General features: G+C 42.9%; 1 protein-coding gene across 10 annotated transcripts in view; it reads right to left on the bottom strand.

The window, feature by feature from the left end:
• The window catches only part of LIFR (LIF receptor subunit alpha), a 125,053-nt gene that overhangs the window by 69,897 nt on the left and 35,265 nt on the right, over nucleotides 1-19,891 (bottom strand). For 2 of the 10 annotated variants that reach the window (XM_055554989.1, XM_055554994.1), the window contains exons 1-3: nucleotides 7,886-8,194; nucleotides 5,980-6,036; nucleotides 4,309-4,420 (exon numbers count right to left, since the gene is read on the bottom strand). The exons of 2 other annotated variants lie outside the window; for them this stretch is intronic. The gene's annotated coding sequence lies outside the window, so the exon portion shown is untranslated. Of the gene's footprint in view, nucleotides 1-4,308; nucleotides 5,850-5,979; nucleotides 6,037-7,885; nucleotides 8,195-19,891 lie in introns of those variants that run through there. 6 more of the 10 variants (XM_055554990.1, XM_055554995.1, XM_055554993.1 and 3 more) reach the window with 4 other exon arrangements.

Here is a 19,891-nt window from a genome sequence, read left to right as displayed (position 1 = left end):
CTTAGCCCAGGATATTCTAACAGATGTTTAACACAAGTCATCACTAAATCATCAGAGAATGTCAAGGTGAAATAACCTAGTCAGCACCTCATGTACTTGGTGGATCAAGCAGGAGGCAATGGCTGTGTTCACTGAAAAGTAACATCACAACATAGTTTCTTTCAAAATTGCAGGAGAGGAAATGAGGCCCACTTGACTGTCAGCCGTGGTAACACAGGCTTACTGAGTAGGTATGCCTCCTGGCCCTGGACTGCCCTGGTCACTTTCCATGCCATTCAAGTAGTGAGGGCGTGTCTGCCCTGGGCACTGCTGCCTATTTGATGCCTACCCACTGACTGGGGGGAAAAAACCCTCAACAGTTGCTGAATGAATGAATCACATTTCATTTTAACAACTCTATGAGTAAAAGCGATTGGACCCTGACATTCAAGAACTTATCATACAGGATTGTTAAAGTCGATAACAAAAGGGGAAAAAAAGCTTTTGACTCAAAATAAAATCTCTTGGCAATGGAAAGCACTGCAGTTTTAAAGTAAATAATAACTCAACAAAGTATTTCCCAGTGACCAGAAGCAATGAAATATTTCATCAGAATGCCTTAAAATGCTTCTTACAAGAGTTGATATAAGTTATTCTGCTTAGAAATCTGTCTTAGTAGGAATACTGGCCTTAACCATAACAGAATTGTGAAGCCAAGGTAGCATTTACCTAACACATACTAGCTGTGGGCACCATGAGCTGGATATTATTATTCCCTTTTACAGGTAAGAAATCAGACACAGAAAGTGCTCAAGTTCATACAACCAGTAGATCAAAAAGGGAATCTGTTCTCATTCCCTTCACTACAAAATATGCTTTAAATGTTGGAAATCCAGGAAACCAAAAATGGTTGTTGTTTAGTCGTTAAGTCTTGTCTGACTCTTTGGCGACCCCTATGGACTGTAGCCCGCTAGACTCTATAAAGAGTAGTCACCTGTACTTTCAACACAAAACACATTATAGCATTTGGTGTATAGTCTCCCTGGCATTTTCCTACATAACAGGTAGAAAACTGAGGCTCTGACTCGCTTGCTTGAGCTCTCTCTCTGCCTCTTTCTCCAAGACCAAAAAAAACACTCCTAGATCAAGTTTCACATACTGTTTTGCAAGTCTGCTTTTTCAGTTTACAAACTCAGAATATCTTTCTACATCAATAAATACTTCCCTTACCTCAGTGTCAATGAAGAAAGGGTTTTCCATTACAGGTGTATGTCACAATTTATGTAATCAATATCCCTATTATTGAGCATTTAAGTTGTTTCTAGTTTATAACTATCATAAACAAAGCTGCAAAAATCATTTTTGCAAATTAGAGGTTGGGTTTTTTGGTGTACTTTTCATGGCGGTCACCAGAATTTGGAGATGAGGTTTTTTCCTAATTTGGGAGAGAACTCCCCTGCCCAATTTTGAGATACCCCACGACGTGGGCTTCCCATCAAGGGAAGAATCACTGTGCCAGGAGAAAGCGGCTGACAGGAACACGGGGCCCAAATGCCTATGTAGGCGAGAACCACTGCTATAGATTGGTCTCCATACACAGGCTTTATTTTTTTTTCCCCTTAGTTTAAATTCCTAGTGGTGGAAATGCCTGACTAAGGGACATGGCACATTTTTGAGGCTTTCGATGAGTAATGCAAAATTACCCTCCTGGAAAGTTGTAACAATTGAAAATACCCACCAGCAGCATTCGAAAGTGACAATCCCCTAAACCTAATAGTTAGCAAGATTTGTTTTTGAACAATCAAATCCCTATACAGCTCTAAGTTTCAAAAACAGTGAAACTATTGATAAAACATATCGAGAAAAATAGCAAACAATGTGGACAATAAATGTTGGATTTTACAGTATACATGTTTTCAAATACAAAATATAAAACTTTGACAGCAGATCCCAGCACAATGAACAGAATGAATGTTAAAAAAAATCTAGTGACACTGGGCTCTGAAAAGTGCCAAGCTAGTAAGACTCCGCATCTTTGTTTGCCCACCTGGTTAATATCAGGCTTCACTGTTGGGCTCTAATAGTAACATGCTCTAATGTTTACAAGAAACGAAACTCACAATTACTGCATATTCTCTCAAATTTTATAAGTACTATCTTATAGTTAAGGTGCAATCTTAAGTTCTCAAAATTCCTACATATTCACTTAGTCAATAAATATCTGAATGTCTACTGTGGGCTGGGCACTGTTCTATGGAGACACAGCAGTGAACCCCACGGATCCCTTGCTGTTCCAGAGTGGAGCGCAGAGCCCTGCAGTTAGGAATTAGCAAATCATAGTTAAAATGCCAGTCTGGAACTACTGAATTCTTAGGCAAATGAAAACACCTCTGGGGCTTGGTTTCTTTGGTAGTAAACTTACAGTTGACCAGAAGATCTAAGGCCCTTTCTGGCTCTTAAATTCTATACCTTCTTTGGTTTTGTTTGAATGCTTAAGCTCCTACTGCTGTCAGTACTTTGCATTTTAAGCTACATACAGGACTACATATAGTCCTTCCTTAGAAATCCAAACCAGGCTCTCAGTCCCTTCCTCCCGAATTTTACATCTAGAGTAAAACTCTGGTGATCCAGGTAACTTCAAGGGATAATACAGGATCAGGTTTCACTCAGATGAAGATTTATGCTCCCAATTTAACTGTTTCTCTGAAAAGGATCCTAAAACGTTCTTGTGTCCTTCGCTTTTGCACTGCACTATAAATACTACAGCATGAAACGTGAAACAGGAGCCAGCGGTGTGGCGGCCGGTCTCCAGGCCTGTGGCTGGGAAGGCTGCACCCAGCTTTAAGGGGGCGCGCTGGCAGCTGCAGCGCTGGGGCTGTGGTGGTGGAGTCTCACCTCGCTCCAGCTTACTCTCACCCCCAAGTCACAGGCACATGCTGTCTACAGGATGTCTGCAAGTCACGGCCCCACCAGCATTTCTAACAGGAGAAATGGGGGCATGCCTTCTGCCACCACTTGTTATTTTCCACCACATGCTCCCACCACCACCATTTCAACTGTCCTCCAATCCAGGGTCTCCTTGGAGGAGCCTGCTTCTGCGAGCTGTGAGAGGAAGGCAAGGGGCCTCAGTATCCCAAGTCACCCTTAGAGAAGAACCACACACTTTCTATAAGCATTAGCACCTTTCTGGAGTCTTTCCGGATATACCACTTAATAATATAGGTGCAGATTCTCAGCTTTGGGTATGTGATTTCAAGTCTTCCTCTGTACCTGCCCTACAAACCAGAAGAATGTGTAGAGGCAAGGTTTTCTCACATTTCTGCAAAAGTACATGAAAAACTCACCTACTAAAAGGTTTTATTCAACTTCCAACATAAAAGCATAAAACAGTAACTGATATACACAACGTCTGCCCACAGAAGCAAACAGGAGCAGCCAGGACTGCTAAGAATGTATGTGTTGTCAGTTGTGGACAATGTAAAGTCAACCTAAAGTCCTGCATCTCTAAAGTCCACAAAGGAAATGTAAAGGTAGTAGTACCTGCAATTTGACTTGAGCACCTAGGCCTGTACATGTTCCAGTGACCTATAAAACAGATGCTTACGGGCGTCTGTTAGTTTGCCTGAAGAGTTTTTGCTGCAAGGAGACTGACAAAAGACAAAAGGAACTTGATTTAAGATTTCAGAGTCACAGATTCCATCCTTCACATAGCATGTGCCCAGAGCTTATGAGAGAATGCTGGAAGATACAATTATCTTACATGGGAGCAGCTTATTGGGTTCAGGTATCAACCAATTAGAACAGGAAATAAAAATATCAAATCCCCTCATTCTGCAAGATCCCAGCTACTGATGTTGGACAGGACTTCAAAAGTCACAGTTAAGAAAAAGACAACAGATTCTAATTAGGCGTCTACAACAATTGCTTGGCACAACACTCAATTCCCAAGATTTCAATTAATCTAAAGGAACATATATTTAGAATGACAAACAGATTAGAAGTTGGGAAGAGGAAATACCACAGTTCCTGATACTCCCTAAAATAGAACAGGCACACATTCTTCCTGTGAGAATAAAAGTACCTGCATAAAGCACATATATTTTATGGGCTCATTAGTCTGTAATCTGCCCCCAAAGAATTCAAACATTCACTATACTAAAAAAGGCCTCTCTGAAATTTTTACACTTAAGCAAAGGGCTAATACACTGAAATCAAAGATGGAACTTCTGACTGAATTACTCAGAAATCACTATAATGTCCTAGAAAATTAGGCACATTTTTAAGGCTTCATAGTTTAATTTCAGGGAACAGAAACAAAATGCAACTCACTTAAAACAACAATCTGAGAAGATGCTTTAACAGTGGGATGGATCTGGTAATGTCAAGGGCCACAGCCAAGATGGAGAAAACTCAGCTCAAAGACTCCCAAATCTAAGAATTTCTAAGAGAAAAACCAGACAAGATTATTTCTTAAACTGATTATTAGTTAATTCTCTAAATATTCACAGCACATTATAACCCAGGCTAAGCAAGGAAGCAGGAGCAGATCCACAACTGCCCTCCTGGAGCTTCCAGCAGGTGGAGGAACCCCACCATCCAAGGTCTCCCTCCCACGTCACTGAACCTTCCTTGCCATTTGCAAACGCCCAGGACATCCATCCCAGCACCTGCTCTCTCGGGCCACTTTTTGATCAGAAACTCCAGCCACACTGGCAGCCGTCTGTTCCTCTGGTGTGCGAGGCTCGGTCCCACCGCCTGGCCTTTGCACAAGCCATGCCCTCTGTGTATGTCATGCCCTCTGCCTGAGCCACCACTCCTCCAGATCTCCAAGAACACACTCAACTCTCGGTTTAAATTTCTTCACCTCAGAGAGGCTTCCAGAGCTGCTCAGTCTAAAACAGTGGCCCCACCCTGCCTCTCTTTATCCCAGCAACGCTATTTTATCACTTCTCCAGCATGTCTCACTCTGATCTTATTGTCTTTATTGCTTCTCTGGTTTTTATCCATCTCCCTCACTAAGAGGTGAACTCATTAGAATGGGGTCTCTGTCCTGTGCATTGCTACATTCTTAGTCTCTAGAAAGTTGCCTGGGATGTAACACATGCTCAGTAAATACTTATTTAAGAAGAGCAAATACAGCCAATATTAGCAGTTTTGTACAATGATAGGTACTAAATAACAAAGGAAAAACAAAACACCTTAAACATGAAAAGGTTTCCGTGGTCATTTAAAAAAAGGATTATTATAGTTTCTTACATTAGCTCTAGAAACACTTTCAAAAATAAGCATAATGGAAATATAAAGCTCAACACTGAATAATACTCAAATTTTATAATGTATTTGGCTCAACTGCTAGCTAGCATTAGTCTTACTTCTACAATTTATTGTTTTAAAAGCACTCTAAAAGACCTCAATTTTTAATTTAAAAGGGCCAAATATTTTCTAAAAGCATACTCCTCCTTAGGAGTAATGAGTAACCTTCTCCCAAAATGTACAATCTATAAACATATTATAGCAACAGAGATACCAGTGATCATTTGCAGAAGGCAGGGGTGTCGGTGCCTAATGGCAAACAAGTTTTATGAAACACAACCAGCCTTTATCTCAACCTAACCAAAGGTATGAGCCTCTTCTCTATGTTCAAAATATTTAAACTCCTAAGAATTTTTCTTACAGATTATTCTTAAAATTTTATATCTGTTCTTCTATTTCTTTTGTTGAGACAAAGAGCCAAGGTGTTAATCAAGGAATACCACCTTAGTAACTGGCCCTGGTGTCTCATGCTTCACCACAAAGACACCAGAGACCCTTATGGATCACTTTGAAATTATATAAAAGGAAAGAGTATACACTGGAGAGAAGGGGCATTCATTTCCTGGAACATGATGCAAAGAAATAAGTTACCACTGCCTTTGGGAATAATTGAAATTCACTTAAAAACCTCAGAAACTAATGTTTTACAACAGTTCTATAGCAAAATAGTAGAAATACTACACATACCTCAATAAAGAAGAGGTTAAATAAAGGATGGCTCATCGTTAATGGAGTACTCTGCAGCTGTTGGAGAATGAGACAGCTCTTAGGTACTGATGTAGAGACTGCCAAGATTTAGTACTGTGCCGGGAGGGAAGGGGAGGGCGGGGAGCTGGTGCAGAACAGAATATACAATGTGTTCTCAATTGTGGAAAGACAAATAAAAAGAACACATACAAAATGTTTATACTAGCATAGGCTTTATCTGGAAAGATATACACAGGGTCCTGGGGAGAACAGGGTGCAGTGGGGGGTGGGGGGTGGGGAGAGGAGATACACTTTTCACTCCATAGCTTTTTATACATGCTGAATCTTCTAGAGGGTGCATAGGCAGCTGGTCCCACAAATAATGCTGATAAATTTTAATGTTATAATAATTTATATCATTGCAAACATATTATTGAACAATGACCATCAATAAGCGGAAGGTTTCAAAAATCACATAAGTTTGTTCTCTTTGACAGCAAAGTTCCTGATCCTTATTTCCCAGAAAAGTATCCAAGTCACCAGCAATTAGAGAGGCGAGCTTGTGATCTCACCTATTACAAAGCAAATAAACCTCAATTCAATTCTTGGAAGGGAAATTTAAATCAAGCTTGTAACTACCTAATGAAGTCTCCAAATCAACAGTTTCCCCTTGGCTATAAAACAGAAAGTCAACCTATGAAACAAGTAAGAGGACAGTGTTTTTAAAAACATACTCTATACTTAGGTTTCCTTTCCCCTGCCAGGCTAAGACAAGGAACCCTCTGATATTAGTGAAATGTGATTTCAGATCTGTGGCAAAATCAGCATTTAAGGGAAGGGACAAGCATCATTTGCACTAAACAAATGCTTTCACTTTTCTAGGAAGGGGAATTTGCTTCAAATTTAATTTAGGAATCATTTTTGGACCCCTGACTAAATGATACTACTAAGTCACTTCATTTTACTCCAAGCAAATTTTTTTTAATTAAATACAAATCTGACACTGAAAACAAACAAATCAGAAGGCAAACTTTAAACTGAAACGTTTCTGTCAAAAAACGTATCTTAAATGAACACATTAAAAAATGCAGAGAAATTCATTTCCATACAAATGCTATTCAGTAGCAGCATATATGCTATATCAATATTTGAGTGCAATAACACACCATACAAAAAGGAGCACAGAGGCACCCAACCGCAAATAAAACACCTCATATATTTTTGGTAGCCAAAGGTGGGGATGCAGAAGGTGGAGACCAGAATCACATTATTCAAGGTGTAAATTCAAAACATGTGAAGTGCAGAATTTTCTGTCGGTCAGAACTTATGATTCCAGCTCTGTCTTTTGAAACGATGCATTTAAAACTGGAATCTATTATGAAGCCTAAGTTTGATGGTCAACTCCTTAAACTCTGGATTCAATCAGTATAGCACCTTCGGATACAAGCACATAAAATAAAGGTAAATCAAATACAGCATGAATACAGAAGGGACAGCGAACTAGCTTTAATGAAGAGATGAGGCACGGGGGTCACTTGGTTGATTACATCACTGAAGAAAAATAAAAATTAAAGCTCCTTCCCATCCCCCAGGTAGCCTGTGGCCTCAGAACTTACTGCCCTACGTGCGGCAGAAGTTCGCGGCCGGGGAGTCGGCGTCCTCCGGGAGCCCGGGTGGCCCAAGGGCGCGGAGAGCGGCGAGACCTGGTGCGCCCCATCCCCCCCCCGCCCGGGTCACTCCTCTCAGGCGCTCCCGGACCCCGGGGCCAAAGCCGGCCGGAGCGCTGCCCCCAGCCCCGCGCCGGCCGCCCGGCGCCGGCGACGATGCGCCCAGGGGACCCGGCTCCGGGGTCCGCGGTTCCCACTCCCCACGCCTCGCGCCGCGCCCACCCGCTCCCAGTACTCACGGGCCGCTTGCGCGCCGCTATCTAGCCATCCTCGGCCGCCGCCCGGGGGCTGCCCGGAGTTCGCAGTCGCCCGTGGGCTGGAGGCGTAGAAGAGGGGGGCCGGGCACCACCCGCCGCCTCCGCCGTCTGGCCTCCCCCAGTCCCAGAGCAGGGCTGCTGCAGGCGGCCGCGGGCGAGGGGCGGCCCGCTGCCCTCCGCGAGCTCCGGGAGAAGCCGCCGCCGCCACAGACGCGCGGAGGCAACAGTAACGGCCACCACTACTGGCGAGACGCTCCAGCCCCGACTGCGGCGCGCGGGGGCGGTGCCTGCACGCCGCTCGGCGGGGGGCGCCGCTACCCGGGTCCCGGCCCCGCCCCCGGCCCCGCCCCGCGCACCCCCGCCGGAAGCCGCCCGCGCGCCCCCGCCGTCGCCCCTCGGCGGGGCCGCGCGCGTCCGGCGCTTTTCGCGGGGCCGCCCCCTGGAGCCGGAGGAGAGCGGCCGCGCGCGGGGCTCCAGCGCCGAGGGTGGTGCTTCCGCGGAGAGTCCCGTCGCGAGGCCCATCTCGGAAGGTCACGGAAGAGTCGGAGAGAGGAGCGGCCTGGCCCGTGCAAATGGTCGGGAAGGCCGGCCTAGCGCGCGGCGGCCCTGCAAGGAGAGAGGCTCCCGAGACGCTGTCAAAGCTCATTGCAAACATTGCATGGAGGAGAGGACGACCTGCGGCCGTGTTTTAGCTTCTTCTGTAAATACACTCGAAAACTAGCCTCTATGCCGGGGCGCGAATGGTTGGGGGCGGGGGGGAACGACACGGGGAGCGATTGCTTGGATTTTATGATTAACTTATAATGCTCCCAGGGCTGGGGCGCTGCCACTCCGGGCACTTTCCTCCTGCCCACGCAGGGCTCGCTCAGCCGGAGAGGGCCTGCGGGGGCATTCGGAGTCATCTAGTCTTGCCTCCAAGGCGTGGTGGGCTTATTTGTGCGGAGAAAAAACGGATCTCTTAATGGTGAGAGATTTTTCCTCCTTGCATTGTTCCCATTTCCGCAGTTTCACTTGGCCTCGGTTTTCGTCCAGAGTAGTGCACCAAATGTAATTAGCTGGAGAGCGTTTGATGGCGCAGAATCACGGTTTGAAGATGTTTACCCTCTATGCCGGACACGTTTGATGATGTTCTCTTCAGCACAATTAATTTTGCAAAGTTCAGAAATGTGCCAGATGGAGCCCCTGGCACGCAGAGTCACAGGGCTCTGCAGACACACCTTCATAGGAAGCCAGCTTGTTTGTTTCATTTGTGATTTATTTGATGCACCAGCACAAAGGCCAACGTGTTTTTATAAGAGACCTTTGGGATGAAATTCCAAAGCAATTTCTAAATTGGCAAAATAAGCCTTATTTTCTGAGGCAGTATTTCCCTGTTGATAATGTAACTAGAATGGGCACAAAAACACCATCAGGTACACTGAAATGTAGTCTCCCTAAATGAAAGTGTGTGTTTCACGGTGAGACGTGGACCCCACTTGTGTTCTAACGGCCAGCTTCATTCATATGTATTTTAAACGCCAAAACTAATGCTTCCTATTATCTCTGAGACCTTGTTTGCAAAACAGGTTCCAGTATGTGTACCTGAACCCCTATTTAAGATGCTGCTTTTTGTGTTACCCTGGTTCTTGAGTCCTTGGTGGTTTGGGACATTTATCTCATTTAAAAAGATTTTAATGGATGAAGGGGTTCAACAAAGAAGCACAAGTGCCTCGAGTCTAAGAAAATTATGATGTAGCCCCTACATGAGTTGGAGAAATTCCTTTTGTGGGGGAAAATCATAGTTTTTAAGCATATTACATAGAAAGCTTACTTCTGTTACTTAGATTTTGAAACTCTTGGGGGAATAATAATGCCTAGCAACTATTGGATACACTCTGTGCCTGGCGCCATCCGTCAGCTCTTTTAACCTGCACAACATACCTGTAAAACAGGTGCTGTTATCACACATAGGGGTGCGTTGATGCAGATTTTATGAGAAATTTATGCAATTTGGGTGGTCCTCCCAAAGGAAAAGGAAAAACAAAACAATACAGCACACCCAAGCTGCTCCAGCACCACCCAACCCGAGGGAAAGTGACAAAGGGAAAACTGAAAGGGAAAGAGATCTCAGTCTTTGCTGATGGTGGTTAAAATATCATACTTTTGCCAATTGTACAAAAACACGGCCGTGTGAATGTATTGCCTTGTCTCCTGCCAGGGACTTGGATGTGGGGCTGGAACAATGCCTTAAAGCTTTAATTAGATTCAGAAAATTGCCTCCAGTGCACACTCCCCTATCACAAGTCGGGGAACTCAGGAACTTGCCACAGTTTTCAAGGAGCACCCCAGGACCCACACCATACCGAGGTCTGGTTTGAAGAGCCATGTTACACACACTTTTCATGAGAAAAAGTAGATTTTATATTTCCATAAGAAAGCAGGGGCTTTAAAAATATCTTAGCAATTTTCTGATTACGACCAGAAACTCAGTTTTTGCAGCACTTGATATGGTCCTGCTGAGTTGATAGTAGGAAAATTTCCTTAATGATTGTATAAAAGGTGGATTAACCTCTTTGGATTCTTAAAGGAATTTAACTTAATTTAAAGTGCCACAGATTGACACTGTTATTTCCCTTGTCATGACAAGTCTGTTCTGTAAATACTATTTTATATAATAATAAAGTTTGTAAACAAAAAAACAGATATTGCAAAATAAATATCAAAACATAAAATTTGTTTTGTTTGATGCTTATGTTGTATAATATGAAGAGTCTGACAGTAGTTCTTATTCAGTGTTTGTGTTGAACAAATAAAGGACATGGAAATGACTACATAATTAGAAGCAAGAAGGTAAGGTATATAATAAGCTAAAATTGAATGGGCATAAAGCAGCAAAATGTTGAACATAAAGTACTTGGGTAGCTATAATCAATTTCCTTGTTAATTATTTTATGCCCAAGATTTGTGTTCTTTCTAGCTATTCTCCCTGCTTTTCTATTTTGTTCATTTCTTTCTTTTTTTTTTTCATAAATAAGATTTCATTTGAAATGTTTAAACATAAAAATAATCTTTAAGTGAAATAAAAATCATCACCACACCTGTAATGAAAATTTTGGAAATGAAAGGCATAGTTCTTTGAAGGGATCCATCACTCACAAAAGCAGCGAATGTGAGATGATGGGGTTTTGTTATTAAATTACTCATATCTTGGCTCACATTCGGGCTTCTTGGGATGTGTGATCTAACATGTGTGTGGTTATCAATCAGTGGGACAAGATACGGCTTTCTTCCTGGAAGAAATTTTGGAACCAAATAAAACTACAAATTAAGCATAGTTATTAGCCAGAGAATAGTTGAAATGAGTGAAGCCATTCTTCATTTTAAGCCTGACTGATAAATGTAGACTTAAATTGGTTTATTTTAGAAAGTAGTTTTGGACAAGGTACAAAACTTTAATTAGATATATGACAAGAAGATACATTAGAATAGTCAGCTAATTTTCTCTCCATGTTATGTTCTGAGAAACCAAAGTAGTTTGAAATGTGGTGTGAGGGGCATGAAAAATGCAATAAACACCATGAAAGATATTATCTTCCTGGAATTCTGTTTAAAATATTCTCTTTCAAATAGATTTTGGGGGTGTTACGTAAACTATTTTAGTTTGTATCCTCAGCATGGCCCCAACAAGATTGTATTTTGTCTTTGCTTATTTTTACCAAAGTCTTCTTCCAAGGAGACTTCAGGTGGTTTACAATGAAAAACAAAATTTTTTTTTTTTAAAGAAAAAAAAAAAACTTCTGGCTAAGACAAACAATAGCATTTGAGCACAAAATTTAGCTCCAGGCTTCCTCACAGCCAAATGAAGTAAGGGGAAATGAAGATTTTTGTAACTCTTATTGTTAAGTGCAAAGAATGGCAAAGTAGAGTTTATTTTGGAGAAAGTCTTTCCTGGCTCACGCTGGGAGAGAAATTTGTCATAAGGGTCCTTATATGATGGATATTCCAGAGTCTTAAGTTAACAGGACACTTCAATCCACTTCAATGGTTTCAGCCATCCTTTGATGGCAGGCAGAGCCGATAAATATATATTTTTTTTTCCTGGTGGAAATCTTTGAAATTGCTGTTGTCGTAAGTGCAGAGACTCATACAGGGTTATTTTCTTTTTTTTTTAATACTGCCCCGTGAAGCAAACCAAGGACATAATATCAAATGTTGGTTTCCCCAGTTTCTTTATGAAAAGGGCTTATTTAAAATACCTATCAGAAGGTGGCAGAGAAGATGAATGAATTTCTATAAAGCCTCTTATTGCACTGTGTTGAACACACTGCAGTTTTCCTCAGACAAGGTGTGTGTGTATAATTTTTCCTCCTCTCTTATAATGTCTATTATGGTAAATCACCTCAGATCCCTTCTGGAAGACTGCATGGAGTATACTACTGACAAAGTAAGCAATGAATATTAGCTACAAATTGTATCCTTATTACCACATCTACTATCACTTCTAAATCAATCAAAGCAGGTAGATGAGTCTCTTTGGGACTACCTGTGGTAGTTGGGTGGTTATAAATCCTGTTATCCTCAGTGAGTAAAGCTTAGAAATTGATTTGAGGAGCACTGAGTAAGGAGGGTCCTTTCCACCAACAGACTAACATTTAGTTAATTCCCTGGTAGACCCAGGCTTCCCAGATGGCTCAGTGGTAAAGATTCTGCCTGCAGTGCAGGATCCCCAAGAGCCACATGTTCAATCCCTACATAGAGATGATCCCCTGGAGGAGGGCATGGCACCCCACTCCAGTATTATTGCCTGGAGAATTCCATGGTCAGAGAAGCCTGGTGGGCCCCAGTCAATGGGGTCGAAAAGAGTCAGACACCACTGAAGCGACTGAGCACAAGATCTGTCATCTCAAGAATCCTATTAAAATGCTTATACTTCTGAGAGGTTAAGCATCTTAAGTTGTTGAGGTTACCCTGAACCACAGCCTAGGGCTGGGGTACCAGGAATGTAGAAGGAGCCACTGAAGACAGCACCAGCAGCAAAGCCTCACCTGAATGAACCCTGCCCCACTGCTGTGCTCTGCTCTGCTGCAATCTCCTTCCCTCCCGCCAGGTACCAATAAACTACTGTCTGAAACTCCACTTCAAAGCCTTGCCTTCATCGCCCTCATTTTCTTGTTTTTGTTCCTGCCTCTTGCGTCTTCTCATTTCTGCTTCTGTCTCCAGTCACACCACACATCTTATCTTTTGGTCCTCCATCCCTTCAACTTGTAGCTCTTCTTTTTGACTTACCAAGCTCTCTTCTCTGCCCTTGCTTGTCTCTTTCTTTCCCAATATTCTTTATCTGTTGTCTAGAGTCATTGAGGGGCAAAGCAGGACATTCAAATTGACGCAATGATATTCCGTATAGTCCATCATAGACCCAGAATCCTGTGCTGTTACTCTCAGTTGAGCTAATGGATCCTGCAAAAGAGCTATTTACTCCAATCCTGGTGGTGATATTAAGCCCATTATTTAATTTGTTCCTACAGTTACTGCACTCAGTGTGTTGCCAGAGGCATCTTGCACAGATGGAGAAAGAAGCCAAAAGATTAAGGAATTGAGCTGAGGTCAAGCCAGAGGTAGTGGAGTGGTTCGAAATTGGACCCAAATTCCTTAAATCCTTGGATATATTATTCTAACTAATGCACTTAATCCACAGCCTTCGATGTTCTATACAAGACCAAAAAAATGTAAAACCGAAAGAGAGTGAGTTTTTGTTTCCAGTTTCTGACTGTGGAGAATTTTTAACGGTTACACATTTGCCAGCAGAGCTAACTCAAGGTCTCTAACACATCAGGTAGCCGAAAAATAATGAGTCAGTTATATAATTAATTTTAATAACTGCAGTGTCCCTGGGGTTTCCTTTGGGCACCTCACCTGGTACACCGCCTGGGTCTCACATCGGAAAACAAAAGTGGCCATCACTATGGAAGCCCCGGCCAATAGGGACGTTGCTGTTGATGATTTCCGTGAGGACAACACTCTCAAAGGAGAAGTCCACAGCTCTCAGATTCTCTTCTGTGACATGCCCAAGAAATCTGAAGTTTCTGACTATTTTGTTTCATTACAGAATCTTACATTTAAAAAGCTGACAGAAACCTTAATACTGCTGAAATTAAGATATCATCCAAATCAAACTCAAGTGCATTTAGAATTTTGTTCTACCCACCTTGATAGGCCTAACATGGACTACATCAATTAATCTAGTCTCACTAGATGTTTTTTTCTTAACTCTAGGAAAGAGAAACAGGTGTACATGTGACCCTCAAGTTGGGAGATGAGTATTAATTGGTTGTTAGCATGAATAGTCTCAGTGCAGTGCACTTTCTTTGTGTTATGTATATTAGTCCCACTGACAGATGACGAAACCAAAGCTCAATAGCAAAAGAAGGAAAATAACAAAGGTCTGAATTCCAGACTAATTCAAAAGCTTCATTATTCTAAATTAAAAGACATTAACTAAAATTACAGTTCAGAACACTTACTTGCTAGATACCAGGAATGAACATTTATTGAGCACTTACAGAGTTCCAGGTTATACCGAGTTGCTCCATGCTCCCTGCAACCTAGTGAGTTTCAAGGAGGGCTGTCATTCACATTTACAAACGAGGCTGCATGGATGTTGACAACAGTTTATTTCAAACCACTGCAGTGTGCCTCCAAAACCCACACCTGATTACTGGGCTCTGCGTTCCGCTATCAGTGCCAGACTGGCTGCTCACCCCTGCACTGCTTCCAGTTTGTTGCTGCTGCCGTCGTTTTGACCCAGTGCTTTGCAAAGCCCTTCTCAGTCCGAAGCCACACTCTGAGTGTTCTCCCATCTCTCCTGAGTCCAGTTTGCTCCTCTCCTTTGCCTCTGTAGGCACGGACCTCTTTCTCTCATATACCACTGTTTCAGATTTTCTTACTCAGTGAGAGAGATGAATTGCTATTTTTCTGGGTATTGTTTGCATTCTGCCATCTCATGCAGGACTGTGTCTACAGGGCCCGGCCCATCCCACCATTCTCAAGTTTCTCCCCTCTGCATTGAGACCTCATGATCAGATTGTCACGCTAGCATCTACCTCTGTGGGGTTACTGCTTCCTCAAAGTGAAAGAGTCTCTCTACTCAGAAGCCCAACAGCCAGGAGCACCCCAGATACTTCAGTGAATTTAGAGAGAGCGTCGCTTTCACCTATGCCTGCCAACGGTATTTTTACTTCACATACAGCAGTTTGTTAGGAGTTTCTTAGAATTACCATATAATTATATCTGTTGAATCCTGAATTTTCAATACATGTTTCCATCTTTAGAAAATAAGAAATTTCAGTTAAAGAACAAAGAAGATCAGTAATTCACAGATACAGTTTTAAGTATAATAGACATCCATGAAGAGAGAATGAGATGATTGGATGGCTTCACTGACTCGATGGACATCAGTTTGAGCAAGCTCCCAGAGTTGGTGATGGACAGGCAAACCTGGCAGGCTGCAGTCCATGGGGTAGCAAAATTCAGACACGACTGAACGACTCAACTGATTGTCATTTTTAGATTTTTAAATTCAATATTCAACACTTATTCATTGAATGCTTACTACATACAAATGTGAAGGGTACAACAGTGAGCGAAACAAAGCCCTTATCCTCATGAAATTTGCATTGTAAGACTCTTTCAAAACACAGAACGTAATTAATTTCCTATTAGTTAAGTATTAACTAATAGAAATTACTTTGGTAGTTCAGCTGGTTAAGAATCCACCTGCATTGCAGGAGTTAAGTTCAATTCCTGGGTTCGGAAGATCTGCTGGAGAAGGGATAGGCTACCCACTCCAGTATTCTTGGGCTTCCCCTCGTGGCTCAGCTGGTAAAGAATCTACCCACAATGCGGGAGACCTGGGTTTGGTCCCTGGATTGGGAAGATCTGCTAGAGGGGCCTGGTGGGCTATAGTCCATGGGGTCGCAAAGAGTCGGACATGACTGAGCAACTCAGCATCGCAGTTTTCTGTTGCTTTGTTTGGGCTTTCCAGGTGATGCTAGTGGTAAAGAACCCACCTGCCAATGCAGGAGATGTAAGAGATGTGGGTTCTATCCCTGGGTCGGGAAGATCCCTTAGAAGAAGTTATGGCAACCCACTCCAGTATTCTTGCCTGGGAAATCCCGTGGACAGAGGAGCATGGTGGGCTACAGTCCAAGGGTCGAAAAGAGTGAGACACAACTGAAAACCTGAGAATAGAGTATATTACATAACTAGACTGAGGTTCATATCTAAATGCTTAAAGCCTTAACATTTAATTTCTCAAAGGCCCAAGGTTAATTACAGCTCATAAAAGTACTAAAAATTAGCATACACTATCTAGCCTAAAATATATAGGGAATTTGTTATTCCTTTGATTTTAAACCTTTTTTTATTGGCTAAAAGTTAAAATATGCATACATCTCAGTTGGCATAAAGTCAAGCTTTATTCACTTTAGATATTTTCTAGTTTCTGTTCAAGAGACAGTGAACCAGAAAATAATTGTGGACTTTTCGCTCCCAGCCACCAACACGCAATAGGTCTACATATTGTTTTTCTTCTTAGTTCTCTTAAGTTCTATCTCTAAAGTCTGGTTCACTAGTTTGCAAAGATGTTAGGAAGTTAATTAGAGCTTCGTGAAAACAAGGGATTCCTGAATCACAGAAGTTTGGGTGCAAGGAGTTATATAATGTGATATGATGTGATGTGATAATACAATATAACACAATATGCAGTGTAGAGGACACTGCCCAACATTCACTCTCTCATCTTTCAGTAACAGTATCCCGATTTCTGGTTAGGGAGCCACTCCCCCACCATTCTTACTCTTTCAGTTCTGGGGGTCCATTTTCCATTCCTTGGCTTTACAAGTGATCATAAGACAAGTGAGGTGTTCCTGGGTATTTAACAACTCATTCTCCAAAGAAAAAGAGCCTTGATTTATAGTACTTGCCAGTTTCCATGGCGTAAATACTCCCACCATGGCCAATGTCAGGCTACCAAGTGAAATCACTGAATGTGGAGTTGGAAAAAGAGGCACGGGGCAGTTGAGTTGTGGAAGCCTCTAGCACACCATATCAGATACACTGAGACTCAGAATCAGAACGCTTAGCCCTCTGGGCCCATGACTCGAGCCAGACCAGCCCCTTAGGCCCAGTTCCTTGAAAGTTTTTGGTGGGAGAAAATTGTTGTGGAAGGCGTACTGTCTTTAGCTAGGTTTGCTGACTGAAGGGACTGGAACTGATTCTGGTGATCTGCATGCCATGTGGTCCATTTCAAAGGAGGCTAGCTGAGAGCAGTCAATGCAGAGAAGAGAAGGGCAGAGAGGTGAAGAGAGACCAAGTTCTAGTATCACTATTTGAGTCCCTGGATCTGTAACAGCCTGAGCCTCTGGACTTTGCAGTCACATGAGTCAACAAATCCCTCTTCCCTGCCTTCCTTTCTTTGTCTCTCTGTCTCCCTCTATCTCTCTCTTTGCTTATTTTTCTTTTAATACATCTGTTTGCACTGGGCTTCCCATGTGGCTCAGCTGGTAAAGAATCTGCCTGCAATGCGGGAGACCTGGGTTTGATACCTGGATTGGGAAGATGCCCTAGAGAAGGGAAAGGCTACCCACTGCAGTATTCTGGCCTGGAGAATTCCATGGACTGTATAGTCCATGGGGTCACAAGGAGTTGGACATGACTGAGTGGCTTTCACTTTCACTTTTCTGAATTGGGTTCTATTCTTATTTTCAAAGAGAGACTCATTAGTCTCTCCTGAGATTACCATTTCCCAGAGCAACCTGGGAACTGCTCTTCAAGTTCATCCCCCACCCCCCATTCACTTTACAGGGTACTGGACACTCTGAGGAACTTCCTTGTCTCTGTCTTTACCTAGAAACCTAAATTGGTAACTGTCTTCTAAACTTCTGGTGTAATTGTTCTAAACATTGTTCAGACTCGACATATTCAAAATGAAACTCATGTTTTCTACTGAAAGTACACTCCTTATATGTCCCTGATTTTCACTAACTTCTGCACAAATTATGTTCCTTACTAGGGATACAACAGAGAAGAACACAGTGTTCTTGTCCTTACAGAGCACTCATGCTAGAGAGAAAAAAACACACCAACAAACAGGTTAAATAATACAAAGTCAATGTCAACTGGAAATAACTGCTTTGGGGGGAAAAAAATGAGTTTCAGGGATAGAAAATGACAGAGGTTGATATTCTAAATGGGGTAATTTGGCTGCCTCCCAGAGAAGGAGCTTTTGAGGAAAGAGGTATAAATGAGGAATAAATGAGAGATGTAACCTTGGGAATATCTAGGGACAGTGGGATATGGTTGCCATGTTCCAGAAATGAACAGAGGCCAGGCTGGTAGGAGAGGTTGGAGAAGCAAGGAGAGGTTGGAGTAGCATGGTGAGGTTGGAGAAGCATCAGGGGGTCAGATTAGGTAGAACACTATAGAAAGGATAAGGAATTTTCATTTTCTTATGTATATGATCTCTCTGGTGTACACATGAAGAGGGGACCATTTGTATGATGGTCAAGAAGAGAAATAAGGAGGTCATTAAGGGGTATTTTACAGTTGTCCAAGGAAGGCATCAGGCTTCTCAGGTGGCCCTAGTGGTAAAGAATCCCATGGACAGAGGAGCCTGGTGGGCTACAGTCCATGGGACCACAAAGAGTCAGACATGACTGGAGTGACTTAGTACACAGCGGGGACAGCATGCTAGCTTAGACCATCAAACTTCTAGCTACCTTGTTTGGGCATCTTCTTTGACTCGCCTTCTCTTTCACTTGCTACATGACCAACTGTGGGTTTTATTCCTACAGAGCACCGGCAGTCATTGGAAGCAGGTGGAGTTTCCCAGAATGCAGACTTTAAGGTATGAAGGAGGAGGTGAATTAGGGAGAGCTCTTGGAATAATGACCTTTGAAAGAGAAAAGGAAGGGGATGGCACTGGGCAGAGAAAGAATTTCAACAGCAGAGTAAGGAGTTCTGAAGCTGGGATGATCCTTCAGAGCTGTTCCCAGCTGGAGTGAGAGATGAGGGCCTTTATACCCCCACAATAGTCATTGGATGCCAGTCATTCCAAGAGGAAGGCATGACCCTAGGTAAAGGGGCTTCACAGCTGAGGGCTCTCTGATGGCATCATTCCCAGTGACTAGGAGAGTAAGACTCTTATTCCTGAAAGGGGCTCTGCATACCATATCACAATATCCACCAACCCATCCCTTTTTACATTTGTCACTAAAACTTCCCTGAATTAATTCCTCATTCCTCCTGCTTAGGATAGAGCCCACCATGCTATCTCCAGAATTATACTCCAAGTAAAAGTCATACTGGGCTTCCCTGGTGGCTCAGCAGTAAAGAATCCACCTGCTATGCAGGAGACTTGTGGGAGACGCTGGCAATTAAACAGCAAAATCCAATTAGGTGGCTCAGTGGTAAAGAATCTGTCTGCCAATGCAGGAGATGCAGGTTCAATCCCTGGGTCAGAAAGATCCCCTGGAGGAAGAAATGGCAACCCTGCTCCAGTATTCTTGCCTGGGAAATCCGGTGGACAGAGGAGCCTGGGGGCTACAGTCCACGGAGTCCCAAGAGTTGATCAGGACTTAGCGACTAAACAACACAACAACAACAACAAAATCCTCACTGTTGCTTGAACCTGCAATGCTCTCCTCCCACTTTATCTGTTAAAATCCATCTCTCAGGGCTCACTCAAATTTCACTTCCTCTTTCCCCAGAATTTCTAATCTAGTCATCATTCCATTCTTCTTTTAGCTGGGTAAGCAGAGCAATGAAGTCCTCATCCTTTCACCTCTCCTCCACCCCCAGCAGCATTAGCACAGGGGGCTCCTCATAAATGTGGACTGACTTGTCTATTTCAGCTTTTATCAGTGGTTAAACGATACCCTGAACAGAGGGCAGCAGAACAAAAGGTCAAGCAGAACTTCTGGATCTCTACCACTTGGGTTCAAATTTACCTCC

Source organism: Bubalus kerabau, chromosome 18 (genome assembly GCF_029407905.1).
Source record: "Bubalus kerabau isolate K-KA32 ecotype Philippines breed swamp buffalo chromosome 18, PCC_UOA_SB_1v2, whole genome shotgun sequence".
Lineage (NCBI taxonomy): Eukaryota > Metazoa > Chordata > Mammalia > Artiodactyla > Bovidae > Bubalus > Bubalus kerabau.
This window is presented reverse-complemented; position numbering and strand designations above follow the sequence as displayed.